General features: G+C 49.5%; 1 long non-coding RNA gene across 1 annotated transcript in view; it reads left to right on the forward strand.

Moving 5' to 3' along the window:
* Positions 1 to 2,310: 2,310 nt before the first annotated feature.
* LOC102989682 (uncharacterized) overlaps positions 2,311 to 10,712 on the forward strand; it is a 110,269-nt gene continuing 101,867 nt past the window's right edge. Inside the window, exon 1 of the long non-coding RNA XR_002890664.2 lies at positions 2,311 to 2,432. This is a non-coding gene — a long non-coding RNA (uncharacterized lncRNA). The remainder of the gene's footprint in view (positions 2,433 to 10,712) is intronic.

Below are 10,712 nucleotides of genomic sequence, written 5' to 3' on the forward strand. Positions count from 1 at the left end.
AGATGCTTTCTTTTGTGATTTGATTCCACTGCCGCTTGCTCCCAAGCTCCCCTAGTCGGGAGGGGGAATAGGGAGCCAAGGGACTCCCTATCTGGTGGGTTTTTCAGTCACTCTGAGCTCATTCATTCATTCATTCATTCAACAAATGTACATGGCAGCTCTCCAGAGGGTACAGGGAGTTGTGTCTGTTTTGAGTTTCCTGCACCGAATGAAATAAAGTCCTGCCAATACCGCCGGAGGCGTCCTGAGCGCATCTCCCGTCTCTACTCCAGAGGTAACCAGCAAATGGAACTTGATGACCGTCATTTCTATACACGTCTTTATGTTTTTATGACCTCGCTGTGTATCGCTACGTAAAGTTCGGTGGTGTGCCTAGAAAACCTTTGTACCTCCCTGTCATCCTGTTCTCTGGCTACGGGCTGCTCTTGGCTCAACCGTGTGTTTGTGAGGCTCCCGTCGTTGGCATCTGGGTCCTGCCTCGGGCGTGTTCCCTGCTGTTTGGCTTGCACAGTACGAGGGCAGCACAAGGGATTGATCTACTGCTAAACCCGGCCCGTGGGCATCTCACTGGATCCTCAGAGTAACCCTACGAGGTAAGTACTAATTTTTGTTTGTTTGTTTGTTTTGCGGTACGCGGGCCTCTCACTGTTGTGGCCTCTTCCGTTGCGGAGCACAGGCTCCGGACGCGCAGGCTCAGCGGCCGTGGCTCACGGGCCCAGCCGCCCCGCGGCATGTGGGATCCTCCCGGACCGGGGCACGGGGCACGTGTCCCCTGCATCGGCAGGCGGACTCGCAACCACTGAGCCACCAGGGAAGCCCTGGTAAATACTATTGACCATATTTTGCAGATGAGGAAGCTAAGTGTGGTCCACGCACAGCTGGTGTGTGTTGGGGCCTGATTCCCACCTGCGCCTGGACAACCCCCTCGGCGGGGCCTTGGTTTTCCCCATCCCTCTTTGGGGAATCTGGGTACTCACTCAGCATCCCCTTTCACCCACTTCCATGGCTGTGGGATCGCTCCCAGTCCCCCAGCCCCTGAAGGCACTGCTTAAAGGGTGCGGTGAGGCACTTTCTCATTCCTGGGCGGTGCCCTTGGGGGAGGCCTGCCTTCCAGGGGGCTGCCTGTGACCCCAGGAGGCCCAAGGGAGGAGGCCCAGAGCCTGGGCAGCTCTGGGCCTCGGTTGCCAGACCTTGATCCTCGTGCTACTCTCAGCTGGGACTTCCAAGGCCCATCTGCCCACAAGGCCAGGTGGCAGCAGTCGGCGGGAGGACGCCAGGGCTGCGCAGGGAGCAGGAAGGCTATCCCTGGGGAAGGCCTGCCTCTGCCTTCAGCTATGTGACCTTGGGCAAGTCACTTCCTTTCTTGACCTCAACTTTCTCATTTGCAAAATGGGGCCTCCACTTTCATGTCTGAGGTTCACGTCTCACATCCCTTCCAGCTCTAAAAACTTCTTGGTGTCCTGAGCTGCTACAGAGATGGAAGGGGAGGCTCTGGGGTGAGCTCACAGGGTTTGAAGGTGAGGGGCTCCTACTGGGAGGCGGGGGCTTTGGTGCCCTATTGCTAAAGCGACTGAATGATTTCTTCTTTTTTTTTTTTTTTTTTTTTTTTTTTTTTGTGGTATGCGGGCCCGGTGGCTTTGGTGCCCTATTGCTAAAGCGACTGAATGATTTCTTCTTTTTTTTTTTTTTTGTGGTATGCGGGCCTCCCTCTGCCGTGGCCTCTCCCGCTGCGGAGCACAGGCTCCGGGCGCGCAGGCCCAGCGCACGGCGGCCGAGGCACACGGGCCCAGCCGCCCCGCGGCACGTGGGATCTACGCGGACCGGGGCACGAACCCGGTCCCCCTGCATCGGCAGGCGGACGCGCAACCACTGCGCCACCAGGGAAGCCCAGATTTCTTCTTAAAAGGAAGAAATCCCCTTGTCTTTTTTGGATAATCATCTGTCAGGGGAGGTCCAGGGCAGGGAATCCAGGAGCCAGGGCGGCCGGCCATGCTGTGTAACTCAGAACCGATAGTACTCATGTCGTGATGAATCAGTAGAACTCAGTGCTTTAATCACAATAAGAGGAGACAGCCCCGTGAACAGGGACGCCTGGGCAGACAGATGGGGCCTGCAGCAAAGGCGGACAAGGCCCAGGCCCAAACTGACCTCCTCGCTTCAGGTGCGCCCGCCCGGAGCAAGAGGTGGAAGGAGGGGCTGAGCCCCGCCCCCGCTGCTCCGGGCAACATCTCGCGGAAAGCTGTTCCTCTTACAGGGAGGGGTCACCCTACCCACGTGTACAGGCTTACCCTGCTGACCCCCATGCAGCTGCCGGAGCGTGGCGCCCTCAGAGTGAGTTAGCTGCTCATCTTTTCTCCTTGACCATGGCCTCCATGACAGCAAACCACGTCGACCTGTCACCGCGGCATCCGGCATCCCAGCCCAGTGCCTGAGTGAGTGCGCACCCCGCTAACATCTGATGAACGCGCCGATCTTCCCTGTACAACAACCCGCAGGGGTGGGGACGGCAGTTGGTTGTCGTTATCCAGATGAAATGGGGGCTTAGAGAGTTACTGGCTCAGGTCTGGTGGCCAGATGGGGACAAAGCAGGTCACCAGCCCTGATAAATGACCCTGCCTCTCCTGAGACTCACGAGAAGTGCTTTAAACAGCCCCACGGCTGCATTTGCCCACGGTGGCTATAGTATTAGGGTAGGTGGCATTGGTCAAGGTAGCTGGGGAATGTTTGGGGGATTTTGAAGTGTGTGTGTGTGTGTGTGTGTGTGTGTGTGTGTGTGTGTGTGTGTATGTGTATATGTGGTATGTGTATATGTGTAGTGTGTATGTGCATGTATATGTAGTATGTGTGTGTAGTGTGTGCATATGTATGTGGTGGTACGTGTGTGTGTTTCCCAAGAAGGCTTTTCCTCCTTCCTCTTCCTTCCCCTTCACTACTCCAGGGGCTCTGAGGATCGTGGCTGAGAGTTTGTTTCCCAAAACTTAAGGTGGTTGAAGAAATTCTCTCAGTGCCCTGAGGGAGCTTTTATTTTTTTAAATTTATTTTTATTTTTTCATTAAAGCATTTTATTAAACTATAGTTGATTTACAATATTGTGTTTCAGGTGTACAGCTTCAGATTCTTTTCCATTATAGGTTATTACAAGATACTGAATATAGTTCCCTGTACCATACACTAAATCCTTGTTGTTTATCTATTTTATTTATAGTAGTGTGTATCCCATACTTTTAATTTATCTCCCCCTCTTTCCCCTTTGGTAACCATAAGTTTGTTTTCTATGTCCATGAGTCTTTCTGTTTTGTAAATAAGTCCGTTTGTATCATTTTTTAAGATTCTACATATAAGTGATTTCATAATATTTGTCTTTCTCTGCCTGACTGACCTCACTTAGTATGATAATCTCTAGGTCCATCCATGTTGCTGCAAATGGTGTTGGTTCATTCTTTTTTATGGCTGAGTAATATTCCATTGTGTATATATACCCCATCTTCTTTGTCCATTCATCTGTCAATGGACATTTAGGTTGCTTCCATGTCTTGGCTATTGTAAATAGTGCTGCTATGAACGCTGGGGTGCATGTGTCTTTTTGAATTAGGGTTTTCTCTGATTATATGCCCAGGAGTGGGATTGCTGGATCATATGGTAGCTCTATTTTAGTTTTTTAAGGAACCTCCAGACTGCTTTCCATAGTGGTTGCACCAACTTACATTCCCACCAACAGTGTAGGAGGGTTCCCTGTTCTCCACACCCTCTCCGAGGGAGCTTTTAGAAGCCAGTGCAAGGGTGAAGCACCAGGGAGAAGCAAAGAGGAAAGTGTGGCCCCCCAGTGCTCCTGGCTGGGAGAGCTGGGCCCTCGAGAGAGAAGAGAGAGAAGCCTGTGTGTCTAAGAGCTTCAGGATCAAGGCCTGTATGTTGGTTAATTGTAGGTGTCAACTTGGCTGGGCCACGGTATGCCCAGATATGTGAGCAAACATTATTCTGGGTTTTTCTTTGAGAGTGTTTCTGGATGAGATTAACATTTAAATTGGTGGACTTTGAGTAAAGCAGATTTCCCTTCCTAATATGGGTGGGCCTCATCCAATCAGCTGAAGGCCTGAATAGAACAAAAGACTGGCCTCTCCTGAGCAAGACAGAATTCTCCCAGCAGACAGCCTTTGGACTTCATCTGCACCATCAGCTCTCTGTGTGTCTCTGGCCTGCTGGGCCACCCTGAAGATTTTGGACTTGCTAGCCCCCATAATCTCATGATCTTATGAGCCAATTCCTTATAATCAATCGATCTCTCTCTATATGCATATGCACACACACATATGCACACACACACACACACACACACACACATATATATATATATATATATATATATATATATATATATACCACACATCATATTGGTTCTGTTTCTCTGGAGGAAGCCTGACTAATACAGCCTGCTTCCTGCCAGAGCCTAGGTTGGCTCCAACATCCATGCCCCACGGCAGGAGAGAGGCCTTATTCCCATATAGCAGGAGGGAACTTAAAACCTTTCCCCAAGCCACAGTTTTTCTGTAGCCTTGGAATTGGAGCAGTCCTCACCAAACTGAGCAGCTGGTCATCCTCTCTGAGCCCTCCCTCTTACTCCATCACCCACCAGCTTGGCCCTCAGGCTTCAGAGCCTCCTGTTCTGCCCACCCTGCTGGACCCAGATGTTAGCACAAGGCACAGCTCCTCCCTGTGCCCTGGGAGCCCAGCCCCTTCCTTTTTGCCAGGGAGCCTTTGAAGACATGGGAGGGCATTCCCTCTGGACATCCAGGGCCCAGTCACCCTCGATTTTAGTCTGCTTGGGGTGCTATAACAAAATACCATAGACTGGGTGCCTTAACAGAAATTTATTTCTCATGACTCTGAAGACTAGAAGTCTGAGATCAGGGTGCCAGCATGGATGGGTTCCTAGTGAGGGCTCTCTTCCTGGCTTATGGATGGCTGCTTTCTCCCTGTGTCCTCACATGGCAAGGCAGGGAGGTAGGGGAAGCTCTCTGGTGTCTCTTCTTATAAGGGCACCAATCCTATTGAACCAGGGCCCCACTCTCATCATCTCATTTAACCTTAATGACCTTATAGGCCCTTTCTTCAAATAGTTACACTGGGGGTTAGGGCTTCAACATGCAGGTTTGGAGGGGGACATGGTTCAGTCCATAGCACCCTTGCAGATGAATTCCTTCCCTTGAAAGCTTCTGTCTGGTCACTGACTAACAAGGATGAGCTCCCAGGGCTCTCACCTGGAGAAACAGGAAATGCCTTGAAAGGTGATCTGGGTACTTTATGCTAAAACCACTTGTAAAGCCCTAGTAAGCCCAGTCTGTCTCAGCTCCCACCCAGGGTTGCCCTCATCAGTCACACTTGTAGGACCCACCCTGGTGGCAGGTAAATCATTGGGTACCTGGTAGGTGCTGTGAAGGCCCAATGCAGGACTGGGGTTGGGGGTCAGGCTTAGGTCAGGGGTGGTTTTGTCAAGGGACTCAAGGTTCACACTAAGTCAAGGAGGAGTAAAACTGTGTGTGTGTGAGAGAGAGAGGGAGAGAGAGAGAGTGTATTTGTGGTGGAGGAGGGTGAGCTACCTGTACACAGACTCTTTAAAAGTGTTTTATGATGGGGCATTTTTCTTCCTAAGCTTTTCTGCTTGCTGGCTAAAACTTCTGGGTAGAGTTTCCAAAGGAAATACAGGATGCCCAGTTAAATGAGAATTTCAGATAAACAACAAATAATATTTTTAGTCTAAGTATGCCCCATGTAATATTTGGGGGTATGGTTCTACTAAAAAAATTCTTCATTCTTTCTTTGGAATTCCAGCATAACTGGGTGCCCTGTATTTTTATTTGCTAAATCTGGCAGCCCTACTGATGAAGGCTGGGTAGGCTACATGCAGAAATGCAAATTGGGGAGTATTAATAGATCACCGGGCCAGCACTGTGACTTCCGCATCTAGGCAAGCAAGCCCTGGATTGTGGGAGGGGCTATCTGCAGAGACCCGGGGAGGGAAGCCAGTGTAGCTCAGCTCACACCTCCACGGCTGGATGCGCCCCCCACCCTCCCCGATCCCGTCTCACTCATTTCAGGGTCTTCACTGCACAGCTCACTTTCCCCAGATGGGCTAGCCTTACCTGGTCTCCAGGTGACCGACGGCTTAAGGCAGGCTGTTTGGACACCTCTTTTCAGCCCCGGGGGTTGGTAGACACCCTGGGTCATGTAGTTTCAAAGACAGTGTCAAAGCTGAAGCTTTTGTGGGGATCTCAGCTCATGCTACCTTTTAGGTAGACCCATAATGAGGATAGGTCCAAGGTAAGTCCCCCTTGGACCAAAGGGCATAGGATGTGGCCTCCATGGGCTGGCAGATTGCAGGAGAAAGCACAGGCTCAGCCTTTTGCTGAGTTGGGATAGTCACTTTGCTTCCTCCTAATCTCAGCCTCCCCCTTTTGGGAAGAGATTATGCAAATGTCTTCCTTTGACAGCAGTTGTAAGACTTCAGTGGAAATGATATATAAAAAGAGCTTGGCATAGTTTCTAGCTAATGGTGCCAAGAGAAGGTGAGCTGGGACCTCAGTGGTTCCAGGGGCTGATAAAGTGCTTGTCTAAGTCAGCTCAGGCTGACTTCCTTTAACCCTGCCTCCTCACGCCAGATAGTGTCATTTCTCTCTTCTTTGAAGTCCCAGATTTCTTGAGAGAGGAGTCTACACCTCCTCACTTCCACTTACGGCACAGCTCACCACAACTGGCGTTGCCTCTTTCCCAGCAGAAGGTTGCTAATGACCTTTTTATGACCATGGCCAATGGCTTCCACACAATCCTCTGTCTCCCAGAATAGATAGCTGTTGTAGACACTCATTGCTTACTCACCTAGCTTCCATTCACCCTTCATAATAGCACCTAGATTGTCCTTCCCAGACCCCTTTTCCTCCATTGTCTAGCAACAGTGAGATCTGGGAGGGAATGACCCCTCCAGGGGCGGGTCCAATTGGCCAAAGCCACTCAACCTGATCCTCTCTTTTATCACCGTGATTGGTTCAAGGGTGGGCATGGAAAGTGAAAAGAAACAAGGTCCTTGGTGATATCATTAAACTGCTGGATTAAACTTATCCTGAAGCCTATACCAATCATGCACTTTCCAGTTGTGTGAGCCATTAACTCTCTTCAAGGTTTACGTTAACGTGAGTTGTCTTTTCTGTTACATAAAGGGTCCTCACTGACACACGTCTCCAAAGCATTCAATACTGTTGACTCTCTTCTGCTTGAGTAATGGAAAACCCAAATGATCTTGGCTTAAATGTTTGAAGTTTTGTGGTTTTATTCTGTTTTCTTTGGGTAATAAGAATTCTGAAGGGACTTGGTTGCTAGCATTTAGTCATTTCAGCAGCTCAAAGATGTCAGAGCAATTCTCTCTGCTTTCCCCTCATGATGCCAAGATGGCTTCTGCAGGTGCAGCCATCACATCCATAGTCAAGACAGAAAGAAGGAGGGAGGGCAGGAGAGGTACCTGCACCAGCTGGCTTCTACGAATGTCTCATTGGCCAGCGCTGCGTCCCATGGTCGCCACTAGCTGCAAGGGAACCTGGGAAGGCATGGCTTTAGCTTTCTGGACCCTGGAGTAGAGGCAGGTTGGCTAGAGGAGAGTGAGGGTGGAGTTGGAGTGAGCCAACCTAGAGGCTCCTCCTCAAGGCCCCAGGGCTCCTTCACTGAGCCCTCTTCCTCCTCCCATAGCCTCACTGTCGGACTCCCGGGCACCTTCTCTGGACCTCTGCTGTCTTGGGCAGGCTTATCAGCTGCTGGAGGACTCCAGATGCCTATCCCTGGGCCCACTCTCCCTCCCGTTTGCTCAGCCATCTGTGCATCCCCTCCACCTGATGTCCCATGGGCATCTAGCCCTTTACACAACCTCCCTCACATCACAGTTAAGCCTGAAGTCAACATCAGACTTCCCTGATTCTATCAGACTTGCCCAGAGTCGGTTGCCATACTCAGTATCCAGGACCCGAGAATTGCGCTGGCACTTGTAATTACGGAAGGAAGGACAGCTACCTTCTAGAGCCTCACCGTTGGAGGAGAGGCAAGTTGGGGGAGGGCTGGTGCACCTGGAGGGAGAGAGTTTTGGAAGAAAGATTGCACTGTCACCGTGGACTCCATTTCTAGTTTTGACTAAAATTCTTATGAACCCACAGTGTGATTTATTTTTTTGATCCACCTGCCCTCTAGGCTTCAGGGCCCTATAATGATCCCAGGAGCGGGCCTGTGATTTCCCAAGGCCTAGCCGGACCTTGCGGCCTCAGATGGTCCCCAACCTCCAGGGGGTGTGAGGGTAGCCGGCAGTATATCCCTGACCTTCCCTGACCTTGCTCGGAAAGTAGCACAAAGTAAGCACACAGATGTGTTAAAAGAAAGGCAAGGGAAGGGAGGGGGGGTGGGCGGGGAGAGAGAGACAGAGACACATGGCCGGGAGTGTGAGCAACCCAGGGCTCACGGGGCTGTCTTTCTCTGTCTGTAACCTCAGGTCACCTCCTTCTGTGGGCCTCAATTTCCTCTTCAGCAAAAGAAGGCCTGGATCACATCACTCCCCAGGCCTCTTCTAGTCCTGACATTCTGTGATTTTCTAATTTCCTTCAGACTCCGGGGGCCTGCAGACCCCATGCTAATGTGGATGAATAAAACATAGGCATATCCTAAAGCTCTAAATATCGCAAGTATTTGCTTTGGATTTGTTCTCACTTAACTGTGTGGTAAGCAGTGTCCAGCTGGGGCTCTGCAGCCTCCCGTTTGGATTGTTCGAGGGTGGCCGGGCTCCCTGAGGAGGCCGATGGCGAGTGGCAGCCTCACCCGCAAACCCACCTCGTCAGTTCCCCTGCCCTTTGGCCCTCCAGGCCCTGATCCCACCACCTGGGGGACATTTCCCTCAGATGTCTGCACTGGCACCTTCACACGTTACCTGTCCGCCAGGATCCACGCTGGGAGGCAGCCTGTCGCCCCCTGCAGTGAGACCCTTCAGGCGGTCAACAGTGGCCCTCGGGAGGCCGCATATCCTATGTCTCTCCTGTGGGAACTCAACAGATATAACTGGGTTTCTTATTTTTAAGTTTTTTTAAAAATTACTTTTTAGAGCAGTTTTAGGTTTACAGAAAATACAGAGTTCCCATGTCCCCCTTTCCCCTCCCCCCCACTTTCCCCTGTCATTAACATCTTGCATTAGTTGTGGTACATTTATTACAACTGATGAGCCAATATTGGCCCATTATTATTTACTGAAGTCCATGATTTACATTAGGGTTCACTCTCTGTGTTTCACATTCTATGGCTTTTGCCAAATGCATAATGTCGTGTATCCACCATTACAGTATCATATGGAACAATTTCACTGCCCTAAACACCCCCTGTGCTCCATCCATTCATCCCTTCCTGCTTCCCTGCCCACAACCCCTGGCAACCACTGATTTTCTTTTTTGAGTTTTTTTTTTTTTAATTGAACTATAGTTGATTTACAATGTTGTGTTAGTTTCCGGTGTACAGCAAAGTGATTCAGTTATACATATATGTATATATTCCTTTATATATGTATATATACACATATATATTCTTTTTCAGATTCTTTCCATTGTAGGTTATTACAAGATATCAAGTATAGTTCCCTGTGCTATACAGTAGATCCTTGTTGTTTGTCTCTTTTATGTATAGTAGTGTGTGTCTGTTAATGCAAAACTCCTAACTTATACCCCGTTTTGCCTTTGGTAACCATAAGTTTTTTTTTTGTTTTTTTTTTTTTTCGGTATGCGGGCCTCTCACTGTTGTGGCCTCTCCCGTTGCGGAGCGCAGGCTCCGGACGCGCAGGCTCAGCGGCCATGGCTCACGGGCCCAGCCGCTCCGTGGCATGTGGGATCCTCCCGGACCGGGGCACGAACCCGTGTCCCCTGCACCGGCAGGCGGACTTGCAACCACTGCGCCACCAGGGAAGCCCCATAAGTTTGTTTTCTATGTCTGTGAGTCTGTTTCTGTTCTATAAATAAGTTCATTTGCATCATTTTTGTGATTCCACATATAAGTGATATCATATATTTGTCTTTCTCTGTCTGACTTCACTTAGTATGATAATCTCTAGGTTCATCCATGTTGCTGTAAATGGCAATATTTCATTCTTTTTTATGGCTGAGTAATATTCCATATTACTCCATATGGTGTATATATATATATATACCACATCTTTTTTTTTATTTTAAAAATTTTTACTGAAATATAGTTGATTTACAATGTTGTATTAGTTTCAGGTGTACAACACAGTGATTCAGTTATACATACATGTATAAATATATGTATTATTTTACTACATTCTCTTCCATTATAGGTTATTACAAGATACTGAGTATAGTTCCCTGTGCTACACAGTAGGTCCTTGTTTTTTTTAAATTAAATTAAATTAAAATTAATTTATTTATGTTTGGCTGTGTTGGGTCTTCGTTGCTATGGCCTTTCTCTAGTTGTGGCAGGTGGGGGCTACTCTTTGTTGCCGTGTGCAGGCTTCTCATTGTGGTGGCTTCTGTTTGCTGCAGAGCACGGGCTCTAGGCACATGGGCTTCAGTAGTTGTGGCATGTGGGCTCAGCAGTTGTGGCTCGTGGGCTCTAGAGCGCAGGCTCAGTAGTTGTGGCGCACGGGCTTAGTTGCTCCGCGGCATGTGGGATCTTCCCAGACCAGGGCTCAA

This window comes from Physeter macrocephalus, chromosome 21, assembly GCF_002837175.3.
Source record: "Physeter macrocephalus isolate SW-GA chromosome 21, ASM283717v5, whole genome shotgun sequence".
NCBI lineage: Eukaryota > Metazoa > Chordata > Mammalia > Artiodactyla > Physeteridae > Physeter > Physeter macrocephalus.